At 46.2% G+C, this 19,914-nt stretch overlaps 1 protein-coding gene across 4 annotated transcripts in view; it reads left to right on the top strand.

Moving 5' to 3' along the window:
• The window catches only part of Zfhx3 (zinc finger homeobox 3), a 1,006,519-nt gene that overhangs the window by 713,170 nt on the left and 273,435 nt on the right, over positions 1–19,914 (top strand). For all 4 annotated transcript variants that reach the window (XM_063278047.1, XM_039098313.2, XM_039098314.2 and 1 more), the window contains one exon: positions 7,692–8,067. The gene's annotated coding sequence lies outside the window, so the exon portion shown is untranslated. The remainder of the gene's footprint in view (positions 1–7,691; positions 8,068–19,914) is intronic.

Raw genomic sequence — 19,914 nt, forward strand, 5'->3', positions numbered from 1 at the left:
CTAGTCTGAGCTAAAGCTCCAAAAAAGACTCTCTGTGTAAAAGGCTCTGTGGAGAGGGGGCACACATAAAAGGTGACTACTACTTTACAAAATCCTGAAAACATTCATTGAACTCTTAGAATTTTCTAGACCTTGTGATTAGGACATTAAAAAAAAGCATGAGACCTAGCCTCCGCCCTGAGCGGAGTTCATGGACTCATAGAGGAGCTCAGATACAAAAACAAACGAGCTGTAATACAATATAAAAACTACAGAACAGAGGGAGGTTCAAAGCGCTGTGGAAACATGAATGAGGAGGCAATTAATTCTCAGCAAGTGCAGATGTGTCGGCTGCCAAGGGGAGGAGACACGACAGGGTAGGAAGGGCTAGCACAGCCTAGAGTCTGAGGTCACAGGTCCTGCTGGAGAGAAGTGAGGTAAATCAAGTTTTGGAATGCTCAACTGTAAACAGTGACACAGGATACAGCAGGGGACCTAGGACACTCTTGTTCTAGGACTATGAAGCTCCTTCCAATAGAACAGGAGTCCAGAGAAGACATCTTCAAGGACACAGGTGGAGGAGCACCAAGCTGCAGGGGCTACTATGTCTAGCATCTACCATGTGCTATGAGCCACCTGAAGTACTTTATAAGTATTTAAGTGCTTATGGGTTATTTTCCCTTGACCTGGAGAGCAGTGATAAAGGGTTTTTTATGCTGCTGCTCAAAGATGAGACTAAGGTTCAGAAAGGCCATGAACCTTCCAGTGAGCGATAGAGCTAGGGCTCTTACTTAAGGCTAGCCCAGGGTGGATTTGCATTGTCTTGGTTTGTGGATTTAAGTCTCAGCAAAAGCAGATAGATCGAAGGGCATAAATACCGAAGAGAGAGTTGATAACTCTGCTCATGTTTCAAAGGTGAACAATTTATACAAATATTAGTAGGCTTGTGGTCAAGAAATTCACCTATTCAAGCTGACAGACTTTTCCCCCCCAGTAATGTTGGGCAAGGTCTGCTAAGAAAAGCAAAAGCTATTTGACTCCAGCAGTGCTGGTGCACACCTTTAATCCTAGCCTTCAAGAGGCAGAGGTAGTGAGTTCAAGGCCAGCTTAGTCTACAGAGTGAGTTCCAGAGTGGATAGCCAGGGCCGTTACACAGAGAAATTCTTGAGAGTTGGGGATTAAAACCTGGGGTGGGGGGTACAGAACAGTGGTGTCACTAACAAAAATGAAGAAACTCTGGAACTGAGAGTGGGAGAAATTCTGGTCATCAGCATGGCATACGGGTTGAGTTTTCTTAAAAGAGTGGTTCTCGGGGGCAACTTTTTAGCTCCCCAAGATGACTGGTGGTGTCTAAAGACTTTATGCTGTTGCAGGGGTTCTCGATGCCACTGACATCCTGTGGGTAATGGCCACAGCTGTCACTACAGTGTGTGGGGGAGACCTCATAACAAAGAGGATTTGACCAGTATGTCACCAACAGCATTGTCACAAACAAACAAACAAAATAAAACTACTCTCTGAGTATGGCCTAAACATTACACAGGGACATGAAGTTGACTGGCAAGAGGGTTCAGCAGGTAAAGGACCTGCAGGAAGTCTGACAACTTGAGTTAGTTCAGTCCCCAAACTCAAATTAAAGCCCAATGTGATGGTGTGTGCTTGACATCTTTGGGCTGATGAGATAAGCAGCAGAGACGGGTGAATCCCTAACGCTCTCTGACCTCCTAGCCTGGTCTACTTGTTGGAGAGATTCTATCTTGATCAAAAGGGGGAAAATAGTCTGAGGACAAACAGAAGGGGGAAAATAGTCTGAGGACAAACAGTCCAGGTTGTGGTTGACCTTTATATGTGAGATGTGCATGCATGCACCTACACACACACACACACACACACACACACACTCATACACACACATGAATATGCACCCATACACTTACATATTCATATATGTATACATACATACATGAATATAGACTCACATTCACTGTTCACATACATACATACACACACATGAATATACACCCACGTGTACACACACATTGCATACACATACACATGTTAATATGCACCCGTGTATATACACAAAGACAGAGTAGAAGAATAAGAGTTGACGGGCCATTAGCAAATGTATTACTTTCCAATTCTAGGCTCCCAAAGTATTAATCCACTTTTCCTGGATTCTTTCTCCTGTCAACATGTGGTGCAGGGAATTGCCACCTTCCGACTCTCACCATTCTTTGCTCCATGTACCTATGGAGAAGAAAAGGCTCTAAGAATGTTGTGTATCCGAGTCATGAGTTGTGGGTCACCCTGGTACTGTTTGTATTCTGATGTTAATTCTGCTTCCTCAAGAGGAGCTGCCCTGATGAGGAACAGACCTTTGGCCTGTCCTCCGTCCTCCGGTCTAATGGGCTGATCATGTGGTGAGGTGGTGAACACAGCATGCATCTCAAGCCCTCAAGATGGCGTCCCTGAGGAAGGGAATTCTACCAAGGGAGACCTACAGTCAGGAATAGTTCCTCTGGGAAAATACCAAGGCCTCCTGGGGGCTAATGGCAGACTGGACAACCCAGGATAAGTTGCACGTGCAACCTGCCTTGCTCCCTTCCTACATGTATCCACATCTACGCTCACCTCTCAAATGTTTTCAGACTGCTGTGTTAAGAACCCAGCAGGCTAGTGTGCGTCAAACATAAAATGAAATAAAAAACTCTGACAACAAAAAATTACTATTCAAAGAAAAGTATTATTTTAGGGTGACAATATTTTTCAGAGCTGCAGTTTTCATTTGTTATTACATGTAGGAGTTCTGTGAACACACAGATAAGAGGGCACAATAGATATTTGACAGTGTAGTTCTCCGAACATTTGCATATCCAAGAGATTATTTCTACTTAGACTGACCCTATTAACCATTCACAATATTTTGTCTTGAATCCAATTCGCACTCTATAGACATGTCCAATTCGTATTTCATCTCTTACGCTGTTTTCCCTTTCAGACGTTGTATGAGGAAATAAATCCATAACATCAAATTTCGTGACAACGTCTGCTCTGGCTGACATGATTTGAAAGGGAATTTCACTCATCCCAGGTTATGCTGCCTCTTAATTTGCTCCTTGGCATTACCTGAGGCACAGCCTGTTTGATCAAGCCTTGTGTTGAAAGAGCAAGTTACTGATGCAGAATTCACAACTGACATTGGCCTTACCAATGCTCAGGGGTGGCTGGAAGAGCTCCCTGAAGCCCTGCTACGGCAGAAGGGCTGGAGAGGAGTTCCCAGGCAAACATGGCTTTGCAACCTGTGTCCAGGCCAGACCTGCTAAGGCAAGCCAGCAGAACATCCAAGATCAAGGCAGCTCAGAGTATGTAATGTACAGTGAGTGACCTTTTAAAGAAAAAAAAAGTGAGTTAAAATGTAATAAAAGACTAGGTGTTACAGTGAATGCCTTCAATCTTAGTACTCAGAAGGCAGAGGCCAGAGGATATCTGTGAGTTTGAGTCCAGCGTGGTCTAGAGAGTTCCAGGACAACCAGGCCATGCTGTATGTATGTATGTATGTATGTATGTATGTATGTATGTATGTATGTATGTGTGAGTATATGTATGTATGTATGTATGTATGTATGTATCTACCTACCTACCTACCCACTCATCTACCTTTCTACCTCCATCCCCATGTCCATGGCTCAGTAGGACTGGAGTTCAGATATCTAGAATCCAAGTAAAAGCTAGGAGAGCATGGCAGCCTGACTGCAATGTCGTTATGTAGGAGCTAGAAACAGGGAGGGGATCCTCGGAGCTCCAGGCTCAGCGGGAGACCCTGCCTCAGTTTATACGGTGAAGAGCCATCAAGGAAGGGACCCAACATCAGCTGTAGGCTCCACCCACATGTACATGTGTATACATTCACTCCCATTCATGCGCCCACACACCTGAATACATATACACACACGCATACAACAGACACAGACCTATACATACATACACACACATACATACATATATATATGGATTGAGATCCTTGTACATTTATGTCTATAGAAACAATATCACAATAGCTAAATCGTGGAAATAGCCCAAGTGCCCACAATTAATAAATGGATAAACAAAATGTATATGTACACTGGGACATTAATTAGCATAAAAAAGAATTAGTTCGCTTACATGCTCTAACAAGGATAAACCCTTGAAAACATTACACTCAGCGAAATATGCCAGGCGCAATAGGAAAAATATTGTACAGTATCGTTTATATGAGCTGTCAAGAAGAACAAATCTGTAGAGAGAGTGGATTAGAGGGTTCCAGGAACAGGGGCTGAGGTAGAGAGGGAGGCGGGAGGGATGTGTTGCTTAATGAAGACAGAGTTTCTGTTTACCGTGATGAAAAAACTTTAGAAATGGAATATTGTAATAGTTGCCTAACATCGTGGGTATGATTAATGACCTGGAAGTCCACACTTAAAACTCACTAATATGGGAGGCTAAGGAGATGGCTTAGCAGGTAGAAGTGTTAAGACAAGCCTGGTGACCGGAGTTTGATCCTGGGAGGCCAGGTAGAACCCCAGCTACAGTAGTGTGTCCAGCACTCCTCTGACATCTGGAATCCCAGCACCCCTCTGACAGGGTGGAATTGGGATTCGGCAGAAACAGGAGAACCAGCCAGAAGCTTGCAGTCTAGCTAGTCTGTAGTATGTGTCCTATCAGAACCAAGAGAGACCCTGCCTCAAACAAAGGCAGAGGAGAGACATCCCTGAAAGTTGGCCAGGTAAAGCCTAAAATCAGAATGCCATCGAAAAGGACTGTGAAAGCTGTAAGCGGGAAATACACAGAAAGTAGAAAAAAACAAAAACAAAAACAAAAGCAAAAACAAAAACAAACAGAAACCCCACCAGTCCCTGAGGCTTCTGGGACCCAGATACTCCAAAATGCATTACAACCTGTTCCTCTCTTCCTGCTTGGACTCCTCTATGGATGTAGGAATCTGTGCGTAACACAAACCCATGGCTGTGTTTGCGGCAAAGGTGCCAGCTTTGTTTGGCTGACACAGCTGACAGGGGATGAGCTTCCAGAGACAAGTTCCATTGCACACAGATTTTGCTCCTGCCTTTAGGAAGCAGTTTAACTCACCCTCCCATTTTCCGCCTTTTCACGCCTGACTCCTCCCATCATCCTGTCTCTGGCTTCTGCTACTTTCTGCTTACTAGGACCTCTGACGTCATTGTTTTAGGAAATTGAGGGATGGTGGAAGGATGAGGGCCTTCTGAGACCCAACCAATCCTCAGCCCCCAGCTCCCACTTGCTGTCATGGGGGACCAGGGGTGAAATCTACTTTTCTGGAACCATTTTGGGGGACCCAAAGCTGACACAGGCAGCAGAAGCAGGCAGGAGGGCAATAAAGAAGTTTCCAGATCCGCAGGGGACTGTAATCACATTCCCCAACCAGGTGCCGGGAGTAGGGCTACAGTCAATCCACCCTTCTTGGCCGAGAGCCAGCATCTCCAGGCGTCCTTCTGGTCTACCGCCCCTTCCCGTCATCTTCCCAACCAGAAGCTTGTTAACTGTTTTTCCTGGGCTCTTATTCCAATTTTGAGGCCCCCTCTGTGTGTTAAACTTCAAAGGAACTTTGTCGCCCCAAGTGCAGTGTTATATAACAAGTTGGACACTCCAAATGGCTCTGTTGAAAGGGGTTTGCTCAAATGAAGGGGTCTGGGCACTTTGTTATTCCCTGCCCCCTTTGGTCCAATAAAATTGCCTTGGTGTCTGGATTAAGTTGCTGAGTATCAATCGTGAAAATTTTAAAGATGAAAAACAGAACCCGCCTTCACTAATCGTTAAAATGTAAAATGATTACAAAATGGCACCTGGCCAATATTTATGAATCATTGAATATGATCATAAAATCATAAAAAATAATCACCAAAAGGTAAATAAATTACCCGGCTTACTGCTTATTTTCACGTAGGGTCTAACACAAAAGCTGGGGCCATGAATGATTTATGCCTGTTTTAACAATAATACTCATTTTACTGAAAGATGGTCAGCACTTGGGCCGCGGTGGGCAGCATGCCAGTTGTCGAAAGGTTGATGTTTCAGCAACAATACATTAAATTATGAATAATACTGGTCCCAAAATGGAAGGTTATTAGCTCAGTATGCTTAATTAGCCCAGCTAGAACTTGGCTATCAAGTAGCAGTGCCCATTTCTAGGACTGGAGCTATGATGGGGGGATGGTTGAGATGCTAATGGTTCAGAGAAGAGGGAGGCGGCGTGTGGGCATGTCTTTGACTTTCTTTTCATCCATGAACATTAGCGGAGGCGTCATCCGAAGCCGGGTTTGGGGGTGGGTTTTTGAACCTCCCTGTGGTGTATCTTGCAAATACTTCTTAGAGGGAAGGAGAAAACATTGTCAGGGTGGAGCTTGTCAGTCTTGTGGCCCCCAGCCGTGATCTCAGCGCAGCTCTTGGTTGCTGCTAAGCCTCGGTCCTGCCAACAGCCACATCGTGTGCCACGCCTTGGTGGGCAGAGCACCCACCTCCTTCCCGGCAGGTATTTTATTGAACAGTTAGCGTGATACAAGTGAGGTGACAGAATGAGCGGACACCAAGTAAACCAACGGTACATTTCTGCACTAATCACATTCACACGGCTCCGATGAGGGACTAGTTTAGTTCAGTTCAGGACCAATGTCCACCCTCGGCCTATTCGTTCTGCCTTTCTTTTCTGAGATGGAACCTTATGTATTCCAAGCTAGCACCAAACTTGCTATCGCTATGTCACCAAAAGTGACCTGGAACTTCTGAACCTCCTTTCTCTACCGCCTAGTGCTGGGGTTGCAGTCATATGCTGCTACACCTCTTTATGCCATGTTTGGGGTTGAGCCCGGGGCTGCCTGTGTGCAAAGCAAGGACTTTACCAACCAAGATACCCCTTGTATGGTCTCTATAGGGGTCTCCTAAGAAGCTTACATAGAAACCACCTTGACACACACACCCCGCCCCCAACAGGCCATCATGCTAGCCTAGAGCCCAATCATCTCTCAGCCTTACCTTCATCTTGGGCCAAGTTTTTGGCCATCACATGTCATGTACCACCTATTGGTGGGCAGACCCAGAAAGAACAGTCCAAGGGGAAGGTCAGAGGTCGTTAGGAGGTTCAGACCGGCACTTACCTATTAGTGCAATAAGAAAGCTACTGAGTGTCTAGCATGTGTGGTGTGTACCAGTGTTTTGTGTGTCCTCGGGTGCGCATGCGCGTCCACATTCAGCCCCACCCCTCTGTCCATCTTCTACCCTGTTTTGGCAACGTGCTGCCAGGTGCTCCGGGATTATACGCCAAGTCTGCAGCCAGGACGGCACCCATGGCATGCCAGCTCCATATGCTAGCACAGCGCTGTCTGCGCCACTGCTCAGCCATACTTAGTACTGTTAGTAGCTTGTTTTTCTAAGCCCTGAAATTCATTTTCTTTTCCCGCCTCGCTTCCAGAAAAATAAATAAAAGTGAACACATCACTCATTTAAGACGAGGAATGGAATTCAGGTTGCGTTTTTCTTTCTATTTTTATGATTAGTTAGAATTTTCCTGGGAACGCCGCCAGGAGGGCATTACAGTGAGATAATGTCCTGTATTTAATCGGAACTGCCATGGCGAACTGCGTTCGGTGGGGAGAGTCTAAGTTAACGCACCCTTTTCTGTCTTGTCTGTTTTCAAGAGACAGCCAACCACTTGGCCCAAGATGAAGGTGAGGCTGAGAGAGGACCCCACTCCAGGCTGGTGTGATGGACTGCGGGGTGTCAGGGAGCAACTGTGACTCCATCTCCTCAGGGGACCTGTCAACCCCAAGAACTCTGAGAATCCCCAGAGGAAGCTGAGTGCCAAGCTCCCCACCTCCCCAAACTGGCCAAGGTGATCAGCTCTGGTTTCCGCGTCCACTGGGCTCCTCCAGCATCTTCTTCTGCAACTGTCTGACATCTGCTGGCTGGGAGACACGTCTGGCTTCCAAATGAACATCTGTCCGTCCTGGTAACCCAGTCACTATGGGCAAGGGGAAGCACAAGGCCTTTGAGTGAACTTGAAGTGAGTGCCAGGTAGGCCAGATCATCTTGATTTTGCGTGTGCATGCGTGCCGTTTCCCAAGAGCCTTTGGGGTCAGAGCAGCCGACTAGGAGCTTTCTGAGTTGGTCTTGTTGCTGTCAAAGTTGTTTGTTCCATTGCTGGCTCCTGAAAAAGGAGATGCCTGGAAGAGGCAAAATAGAAAGAGATATCTTAGAGAGATGTCCTAGAGAGATGTCTGAAAGGAAGGAAGAAGACAAGGGCCCAGGGACAAAGGAAAAGCGCTTTAACCCACAGGAAGAGAGCCTGAGACTAAGTGGATGGTTGTGGATCAGTCTTTCTCTGCAAAGAGCGGGGTGGTCAGGGAAGCAGGAGCAGGAGGGTACACAAAGCCTCACAGATTTACTGTTGTCCCCATTAAACTCCCAGTCTGCGGGAGCCGTCTGCGCAGGTAAAGGCAGTGGAGAGAACAGGATGCCCCAAGCAACCCATAAATAGCAGGGTGAAGACAAAGTGTTTATTACTTAGCCTTATGGAGCCCATATAAGTGCTCTCCCAGGGCGTGCAAGTGCAGGAGCGTGTGCGCGCTGTTGGCCCACGTGTGTGTCCCTGGAGTGGAAGTCCCAGACACAGCGTTCGCGCTTGGCTTGACTCTATGAAGGCATCCATTTGATGGAATGTACCGGAACAGTTCACAGTTCAGCCCAGCAAAAACCTTGTGGGGAGACAGCTTGTTTTTTTCTCTTTACTTTTCCTGTTCGCAGTGAGAACGGGGCCTTTCTCTTCTCGGCTCTTTGCTCTCCCCAAAGTTGTCTCACGAGGTCATTGCCAGATGAGAGGCTTCCTTTCAGCACAAGGTTGGATGGAAACAATACTCTGTTTTCTGGGGGTACTTGGGAGGCGGGGGGCGCTGGGACGAGTCTGGTCCAGACTCGCCTGCTCTAAATTTAAATGGGCTATTGTTTTAGTGGGACTGATGATTTCTTCAGACAGTTGGGGCTATGCGATTCAAAACTTCATCGTGTGTGTGTGTGTGTGTGTGTGTGTGTGTGTGTGTGTGTGTGTGTGTGTGTGTGTCTAAACACTGGGCTAGTTAGTCTCTGTCCAGTTAGTCTCTGTCCTCTGACAACACTGCCAAGTGACTTACCCCTTCTCATTTGGACATCAGTGTCCTTAATTCAGACTTACCTATGTATATGACACTTTCAGGGGTTGAGGATATATACAGCTCAGTAGATCCGGTATCTACCTACCATGCCAGGAAGTCTGGGTTTAATCCCCACCACCAACCCACACCAGACATGGTAGCCCATGCCTGTAATCTTGGGACCCAGGGAGTAAAAGCAGAAATGGAAAGATCAAACTCATGCTGAGCCACATTGAAAGCTTAAGACAAGTCTGGATTACACAAAACCCTGTCTTATAAAAGATACCTTCTTCACCAAGCAGTTCTTGACTCTGATTGCAATCTATGATACTCCCATGTTGACCCGTAAACCTTAGCATACTGTCTGAATAGCTTTCATAGAGACAGAATAATTCCTGAGTGGCAAAGGGTGAAAGGTTGTGTGCTGAATGTCCTACTGAATACCTTAAAAGACTGGACGGATTGCTTTGAGGAGAAGAACGTAGAACAGGCCTGCACCGTCAACGCCACACTCTGGCATCTCAAGAAGTCCTGTAAGACATTCATAGCATTTTCAGCTACAGCCACCCCTCCCATCCCTATGGCCATTGGACAATGTTTTGAAAAAGGAAGCAGTGCTTTCCAAAGCTATTTGCCATTGTCTTGGCATGCGGACAGGCATTTGCAAACTCCTCTGAGCAATGGGGGTGGGAGAAGGAAGCAAGTCACCAAAACTAAGGTCGATTATTCGGGACTATCATGAATGACCAACAAGAGCTGTGCTAAGATCGTGGTTCAGGGTCTCCAACGTTGACTAGAGAATGATGGAGCTCGGCAGAGCCCAGTGCCCGGGACGCTAGGAGTATTCTGGCACGGACTTCCTCAAGCTGGTGTTGGCTGGCCCTGTGGCCCATGTGGCACTGTGTGTCGGCCTTCCAGGAAGGTACATCACTAACTGATCCAAGAAAGAGGGATTCCCTGGGGTTCGGCCAACGAGAGCATCCTGGGCCACTGGAGTATATCTCCATAAGATGGGCTCTCCAGGAGGACTGGACAGCACTTTCGTCGTTTTCTTGAGGCAGAATTCTAGTGGTCCAGGCTGGCCTCCAACTCGTGATCCTCCCTCATGAATCCTGGGATGGCAGGCTTGTGCCAACGAAACCCTGTTACTAACATCCTTTATAGGGCTTTTGACCCCGCCGTCGGCCTGGTGGGTGGTCTCGAGCCTCCTCTGTACCCTTCCTCTCAGCTTCCCTGAATTCAGTTTCTCTGAACACATGTACTGAATAATCCTTTATGATAGCACTGTACCAGATACACAAGTGCATATCTCTATGTTCATATGTGTCTATATGCTCTATGCATATGTGTATATATATGTGTGCTTGTGTGCATACATTAAAAAAAGTTTCCCAAGCCCAGAGCACTTTCTGCTTCGTAAGTAAAATGATCAAATAGCCAAATCACCATAAGCATTATCATTTGATTTAAAATTTTTATTGTACATGTGTGAGTGTGTACCCATGGAGGGATAGACATAAGGGGACAGATGGGGGTGTTAGGTGCCCTCCTCTGTCACTCTGTGACATATTCTCTTAAGACAGGGCCTCTCATTAAACCCAGAACTTGCTGTTTGTCAGCTAGGCTGGCCAGCAGGTGAACTCTATCAATCCTACTGTACCCGCCTCCCCGTCACTGCGATCAGGCCTGCAGGGCCACATTCAGCTTTTCCCACGGGATGCTAACTTAGATCCCTGTGCTTGCATAGAAAGAACACAAACTCACGGGGCCATCTCCATCTCCTTTAACCAGATACGAGCACCACTTGATAGAGTTACTGTGGTGAGCTTGGAGGGCGCACAGTAGGAACGAAGTGAGCAGGCTGAGGAAGTGGGTTGGGAGATGTTTTCTTTTGGGGTCCTGTTGGTGGGAAGGGGGCCGGCATTCCCAGCACAGAGCTTTGTGCACTGTGTGAAGGATCTGGGGAGGAATGGAGGATGGAGAGAAGGTCGGGACGGCCCGGCTCAGAGCAGGCACAGCTTGGGTGAAGGATTAGTCATTCATCTTTGCATCCTGGAGACACCGCCCCAGTCTTGGATACTAATGAGGAGCATCTTCCAACTCTCACAGCCTTTAAGACTATGTGTCTATCTCCCAGGGCAACATAGGGCTTTGGGCTCCATGTCCGAAAAAGGAGAGCCCTATGGTATGTATGCTCATGTTTCCTAGAGATGAATCCTGGAGACAGGACTTCTGTTGTCAGATGCCTGTCCTGAGTCATGCTAGGCACTGGAAGTTCAGTGGTGAATGCAGGTCCCGCCCTCAGTTTGACTACAAACTGTCCCTGCTGTTGTTTGCAATAGATGTCTTCTGCTTGGTTCTTCCTCGGCAAATATCAATGTAAGTTAGGGGCTGGGGATGTAGCTGGGTCGGTAGTACTTTTACCTAGCATATGGAAGCCCCGATATCATATAAGCTAGAGGAGGTGGGGCACAGCTAGAATGCTAACACTTGGGAGGTAGAGGGAGGAAGAGGGATTCGAAGTTGGCCTTGAAGCCATGCAAGGTGGCACATGCTTTTAACCCCACCACCCAGGAGGCAGAAGCAGGGGATCTCTGTGAGCTTCAACACCAGCCTGCTCAAACATAGGGAGTTCCGAGACAACCAGGGTTATGAAGAGAGACCCTGTCTCGAAATCCAAAACCAAAACAAGCAAACAAGTTGTCCTTGGCTACATAGCAAGTTTGAGGCCAGCCAGGAATACATGAGGCCTTGTCTCAGGAAAAGAAAACGAAAGAAACGGATGAAAAAAGATCTGTCCAGATTAGGAGATAAAGTTCATCATCTAACTCGTGACAACGATTTTTGATTTTGAAATCTAATGTATGCCTGCGCAGCCTGCTAAAATCTGTGCCCAGGGCTATGTCCTGTCCAAATTCACAGGCCTTCTGATGAATCATGGCTTTCTGCTTCTGGGTCTTTCTGGTCGTACTCTGGTCCTGCAACCTGATCATAGATTCAGAGGACTGTGACCTCCCTTTCAGTCCCAACCTCCACCCCACTTCCCCATTCCCCCACCCCTACTCCCATCTCCCCATCCCCATCCCCCATCCCTATCCTCATCCTCATTCCCCCACTCCCCACCCCTATTTCCCCATCCCCCGTCCCCTCACCCCCCACCCTCTCCTGCCACCCACTCCCCTCCCACCGCCCCACCCCCATGGTGACAAGCCTGTCCAGTCGCTGTCAGCCTGGACATCACTGTAGAGGGAAGAAGAGTAGTCTTTGTTTGGTACAAGTAGCTCCCATAGCTAGTTCTGCCTCTGTCTCAGCCTCCCTGGTCTTCTGAGCCTACGCCTTTGATTACCTTGAACTTCCAAGACCTGCCTGACAATGGTTTGAACCTCATTAGTTATACGCGTTTACACCCCAATAGTATTTTAACTTCCCATGCCTACCTGGTCCCCAATGTTTTGTTTGAGCGTGGCTCTCTGGCTCTCATTCTTTCCAAGTAACCCTCGGCTTTCACTTCTCCATAGCTTCATTTGACGTTCAGGTAATCGTTTTATATTCCAGGCTATAAATAATAGTGATACGAGTATAGGTTATGAAAAACGAGATGAAAATCTGTCTAGGAAGATGAATCAGAGGATAAGGGCGTTTGTTGTACAAGTGTGAGGACCCGAGTTCAATTCCCCGGCAGTTGTGTAAGAACTTGGGCATGACTGCCTCTGTGCCTGTTACCCCAGTGCTGGGGGTGTTATTTTAATTTAATTTGAGACCTGTCTCAAGGCAATAAAGTAGAGAACAGTGGAGCAGGACATTCAATATCCTTCCCTGGTCTCCACACACATGCATGATGCATAACTGTCCCCCCCATACACACAAGTATTTTCTGATCTTTGAACCACATGAAAAATCAGGACATGTTAGAGTATGGAGACCTCATTCTTTATTACTGAAAAGAGCTCAAAGTGACAGGAACAAAGTGAGCTCCAAGAAAGAGAATGTAGGAATGCCACTTGCTTATGGAGTCCCATGACATTCTAATCTGTCACCCTCCGTTTTAATTAGAGTTATCATCATATCTCAGGGGGCATCTGGAGGCTCCATTAAATCTGCCAGCTTCCACGTGACATTTAAAACTGGCGATGTTTAAAATCTTAACCGTATCAAAATGGGACCAGTTGGAGGGGAAATGTACAGTTCTGGGGGCCCCCAGCAAAGTGAGACCCCTTTTCACTCCTGTACGATGAGGGCGTCCCAGGGGTCAATGGGAAAAGCAGCCTCCTTTCCATTGGTCCATTTGATGTACATCCATCCACCTCATACTCCAAGGCTCTCACAGCTTTAGAATCTACCATGGAGAGCCCACTTGCGTGACCAGGAGCATGGGTCTTACAAGATCATGTTGGAGTCCTTCCTCAGAAACAGTCTGCCTTCTGGGTGCACCTAACCAGACAGCCATTGTGAGTGTAGACCTAAAGCTTTGACCTGTGTTCCACTGTGAGTATAGACCTACAGCTATGACGTGTGCTCCAGTGAGTGTAGACCTACAGCTATGACGTGTGCTCCAGTGAGTGTAGACCTACAGCTATGACGTGTGCTCCAGTGAGTGTAGACCTACAGCTATGACGTGTGCTCCACTGTGAGTGTAGACCTACAGCTATGACGTGTGCTCCAGTGAGTGTAGACCTACAGCTATGACGTGTGCTCCACTGTGAGTGTAGACCTACAGCTATGACGTGTGCTCCAGGGCTTTCTGTTGCTTTTCCACATTGGCATCCAGAGCAGCCACTGGCTTTAACATTCAACCTTCAAACCGGAACTTCATCGGTGAACTACTAAGTATTGTAGTTTCTCCCCTGTGAGTTTCTTTACAGACTCATCGTGGGTAGTTTCCTGATGCCAGAAGACAGCCAGAGTTTCTAGATTGGGACTAGAACCACACACAGCTCCAAATCTGGAGTTCTCAAGAGCATCATTTTGGGTCATTTTTAGCTGAAGAGCTTTACTGAAATAGTGACTACTGGTGGTTTTAGTAATTTTTTTTATTTAGTTGGTTTGGGGTTTCAGTTTTTAAATGGGATGATATCATCATATAACCCAGTCTAACCTTGGAATTGCAATCCCCCTGCCTCAGTTTCCCTGGTGCTAGAAATAAAACTGTATACCATCATGCACAGCTTCCTGTGGACATTTAAACCAGATAACTTTGTGGTGGAAGAAGGAATCTCTTATGTGTTTGATAGAATATTCATTAGCATCCTTGGCCTCCGCCACCCTGGGATGGGGATACAGGCAAGCTGCCTGCAAAGGCACTGCCTCAACATTGCTTACACTAGGTGTGCAAGCCCTGAAGGTTGGGCTTTCCTACTGGGAAACTGTAGAGCATTTGTGGTGTTTTCTACCACTTAAAAAAAGAAGAAAGAAGCAGGCTTGGTAGCCCAGGGCTGTAATCCCAGTACTGGGGAGTCTGAGACAGAATTGAAAGCCAGCCTGGACCTCACAATGAGTTTCAGTCTATTGTGGGGTACAGAGTGTGAACTGTCTCAAAAACAAACAAAACCCCACATCCAAATAGACACTTAGTGGGTAAAGGTGCTTGCTGCCAAGCCTGACAGCCTGAGTTCGATTCCTGGTGGAAGGAGAGAACCGACTCCTACAAGTTATCCTCTGCTCTCCATATATGTGCTGTAGCACGTACACACCACACACATACACACATGTACACACCACACACACATACACACATGTACACATACTACACACACACATACATACCACATATACACATCACACACACACATACATACCACATATCCATATCACACACACACATACCACACATACACATCACACACACACATACGCATAGCACACATACACACCACATATAAATACCACACATACACATCACACACACATAACACACACACACATACACATCACACACACACACGAACACACTCCACACATACACACCACATATAAATACCACACATACACACCACACACACATAACACACACATACACATACATACCATACATACACATCACACACACACGTACACACACCACACATACACACCACATATAAATACCACACATACACATCACACACACACATAACACATATACACACCACAAACACACCATACACATACCATACACACACCACACACATACCACACACACCACACATACACACCACACACATACCACACACTCATCATACATACACATCACATACACACACATGCACACACACACACATGCACACACACACCACACACATGTACACATAACATACACACATACATAACATACACACATACACAACACATATATATACCACACATACACCCCACACACACACACACAAATAAATAAATGTAAAAAATTAAAGCATAAACAAAACAATAAAAGAATAACCAGGAAGAAAATCAACTGGGACTGTACAAAGAGTTTGGTGATTAATTAAGTATATGATTCTTCAGGAGGACAGCACCTACATCATTGGCTCACAACCACTTGTAACTCCAGCTCTATGGGGATCTGACATCACAAGTACCTGAACTTATGTGAGTGTACACACACACACACACACACACACACACACACACAGTTAAAAGTAAAATGAAGGGGCTGGAGAGATGGCTCAGTGGTTAAGAGCACCGACTGCTCTTCCCGAGGTCCTGAGTTCAAATCCCAGCAACCACATGGTGGCTCACAACCATCTGTAATGAGATCTGATGCCCTCTTCTGGTGTGTCTGAAGACAGCTACAGTGTACTCAAATATATAATAAATAAAATATTAAAAAAAAAGTAAAATGAATATTTTTTTTCTTGCTTTTTTGATACAGGGTTTCTCTATGTAGCCCTGGCTATCCTGGAACTCACCCTGTAGACCAGGCTGGCCTCAAATTCACAGAGATCCCAAGTGCTGGGACTTAAAGGCATGCACTATTATGCCCAGCAAGATATAAGATATCTTTAAAATTTATTTAAATGACTCAGCCCATGGTAGTCACAGACCTTTGTCATTCTTTCATAGCCACTCACCCATCCTGTCTTCTATGCCAGGAGATTACTCAGGCATGTGATCAATGGAGGGGTTATGATGCAGAAAGAAGCTGGTTTACCTTATCCGGTGATCACATCATATTGACATATGATGTCTGTGTCATCACTAGGGTTCTTATAGAAGTATGCCCCAAAAACCCTCATTATGTCTGACTTGGCCATGGCCACAGATCTCCAGCAAAGCTGTCCTGTTTCAAGTGCTGTATTGTCATTTCCCAAGGTTCTCCTCATTCCTCATTTCAAAGATTACCTTTAATTGACTGAGATCATTTATGAGTGGTGACTAAGAAAAGTCCCAGAGAATTTGGTGACCTGTCCAGGCACACTACTTCCCCATGCCTACGAAGCACAGAATTCTGGGAGTCACAGAGATCCTCCTGCCTCTGCCTCCCAAGTGCTGGGATTAAAGGCATGCACCCCTATGCCCAGCATAAAATAAAATAAATATATTTTTTAATTACTTGGCCCACAACATAATCTGTTCACATCTGGTATGAAAGGAAAGAAGGAAGGAAGGAAGGAAGGAAGGAAGGAAGGAAGGAGGAGAAAGAGGAATAAAAAGTATAATTATTCGTCCAATGCTCTTTCAACCATTTAAAGGAGAATTGCTATGTTAGTTACTGTGACGCATTTAAGGATGCTTGGGGACACAGAGTGTCAACCGGTGGATAGTGACAATACAGTGCTCCTACAGCCATGTGCCCACGGAGGCTCATGGTCACAGCCCATTGCCCGAGCCCAGCTCTGGAATGCATGTGCAAATGGCTTTTTTGGACATTTGTTCAAACCAGGAGATAGGGGAAGTGTAGAAGACAAAGAATCCGTTAATCTGGTGCATGCCAATGTGTCCTTTATCAGCCAGGGGTGACGGGGGACTAAACGTGGGCTTGTATGTCACTATGCGTTGTCATTCGTATCAGCATAGAAGAGGCGGCCAGTATTGTGGCTTTAAGGTTTCGCTTCGTTGTTTTTTTTCTTTCTTTTTTTCTTAATCCACGTGTCACAAAATCGTGTAGTCATGAAATCTTGTTACAGAATTAGATGTCAAGAGATTTTTTTTTTTTGATTGATAGGATGGGGTAGTATACGAAATCCTTCCGTGTCAAATGTAGCGTGGTCTCTCATTCACTGGTTCATTCGTGGAAGCTCTGGCTCTGCTAGGAGTGTAGCCTAGTGGTAGAGAGAGTGCTTGCCCGTCAATGTAAGGCCCTGAGTGGTACCCATAGCACAACAAAACAATTAAATAACTGCTTACCAAAAATTCACTTCGATAAACATCGGCACCAAGTCGGAGAAAGTTAGCAACCCTTGGAGCACCTAAGAGCCTAAGGTGATGCTGGGGAGGTGACTCGGTTGACAAAGTGCTTGTCATACAAACATGAGGACCTGAGTTTGGATCCCCAGCACCCATATAAAAAGCCAGGCTCAGTGTCCCAAACCTGTGACCACAGCATCAGGAGGTTGCTGGCCACCTGTGTAGCCAATTGGAAGTGGTGCATTGCACGTTCAGTGAGAGACCTGGTCCCAAAAACTAAGGTGGAGAACAATTGCAAAGGATGCTTCACACTGACCTCTGACCTCCACATATACATGCATACATGTGTGAGCACACACATACACCACACACACACACACACACACACACACACACACACACACACACACACACTCTACATGAGGAACCATGAAAAGAAAGGAATCAAGCTAGGCATGATGACACACACTTTAAATCCCAGCACTCAGGAGGAACAGGCCAGAGGCTCTCTGTAAGGGGCCAGCCTGGTCTACACAGGAAGTTCCAGTGAGTCCCTGCCTCCAAATAAATAAGTGGATAGCATGGGAAATAAAGAAGCCACCGTCATATTTTCTTAATGTGTAGGTCTACGGTGCTTCTCCAGAGTTTCCTATTCGGCAAGTGTAAAGTAAGGCCCAAAACACTGGCCATATTTAAATATCTCAGCAGAGGCTGTGTGGGAGGAGCGCCCTGGCTCACACCTCACAAGCTGCCTCAGGAGAACGGATACAAAGGGATGGCACCGTTGCATTGAGCAGGGTACAAGGAGGAGAGCGGGAGATTCGAGAATCCTACTCTCCCCAGGTAGTCATAGAAACCTCAAGATTTGTAGTCAATCTTTTGTTTTGTTTTGTTTTTGCTTTTGTTTGTTTGTTTTAGACACGGTTTCTCTTTGTAGCCCTGGCTGTCCCAGAACTTGCTCTGTAGACTAGGCTGGCCTCTAACTCAAGACTAGGGAGGCCTCTGCCTCAAGTGCTGGAATTAAAGCCATGCGCCACCATGCCTAGCTCAGGGCTTATGCTATATCTTGAATCAACTCTCTGAGAATCAAAGAGGAAACAAGACAGCAGAGGACCCCAGAGCCCAATCATGTGACCCACAGTTGAAGGAAGTGACGGTCACTCCGAAATATCAGAGAAAGGAAGGCAAGATAGAAAAAGAATCATCTGAGTCAGGAAATTAAACTTGTTCTGAGTAGCCTCACAAGATGACCAAGAGAATCAATTTAGGCTCAAAATAGCAACCATCCTTCTTGACTGGTCAGAGCCGTCAACTGCACTGGAGGGGTTCAAGATGGCTGGAGAGCACACTTAAATGAATCATTAGGCTGGAGATGGAGCTCAGCTGGAGAGTGTATAACTCAACATGTACACGAATCTGACAACACCAAAAATTAAACATAAGAAAAAAAAAGTTCTTTCAGAGTTGCTTCATGAGCATGTGGGGGGATCAAAGCTTCTGTCATTTGTACCGTTGAGGGTTAAACCCGGGGGTTAGTGCGTGCAAGGCAGGTGCTCTACCACTGAACAACACCCTGTGTCTCTGGTTTAGTAAGAGAGGACAGAGTTCAGTGTTCTTGATGGCTCATTTTATGGCAACTTCACACAAGCCATAGTCATCTGAGAGGAGGGCACCTCAGTTGAAAAAAATGCCTTCAGTGATCAGGCTATACTTGATCCAGGAGAACATTTTCTTAATCACTGATCGAAGTGGGAGGGCCCAGCCTACTGTGGGTGGTGTCACTCAGGGCTAATGGTCCTGGGTGGGTAGCAGGCTGAATAAACTATGAGGATCAAGGCAGTGAGCAGCCCTCCTCCATGACCTCTGCTCCTGCCTTCAGGCTCCTGCCCTGTTTGAGGTCCTGCCCTCACGACTTTCAGTGATGTCAAATGGAAATGTGACTGAAATAAACCCTTTCCTCCCTACGTCGCTTATGGTCATAGGATTCCGCACAGCAATGTAACCCTAAGGAAGAGATATTAGAGAGCAGAACTAGTAAAGACAGACAGGAGCGGGGCTGGGTGTGCAGCTCAGTGGGTAGCCTACACAGAGGCCTGGTGCTGTGTAAACCAAGCATGGTAACACAACTGAAATTCTAGCACCGGGAGGTGGACAGCATGAGGACCAGATGTTTAAAGAGGGAGTGTGAGAAGAGTTTCTCACTGCCCTAGAGCTTGCCAAGAAGACAAGGCTAGGTAGGAATATACAGGGATAGAACTACCTGTACCCAAGTGAGTGTACTGGGATTACAAATACATGCAACCAAGCAATATAGATAGATAGATAGATAGATAGATAGATAGATAGATAGATAGATAGATAGATAGATTGAGATAGAGATAGACAATAGATACATAGATACATAGATACATAG

The sequence above is a fragment of the Rattus norvegicus genome, chromosome 19 (genome assembly GCF_036323735.1).
Source record: "Rattus norvegicus strain BN/NHsdMcwi chromosome 19, GRCr8, whole genome shotgun sequence".
In the NCBI taxonomy this organism is placed as follows: domain Eukaryota; kingdom Metazoa; phylum Chordata; class Mammalia; order Rodentia; family Muridae; genus Rattus; species Rattus norvegicus.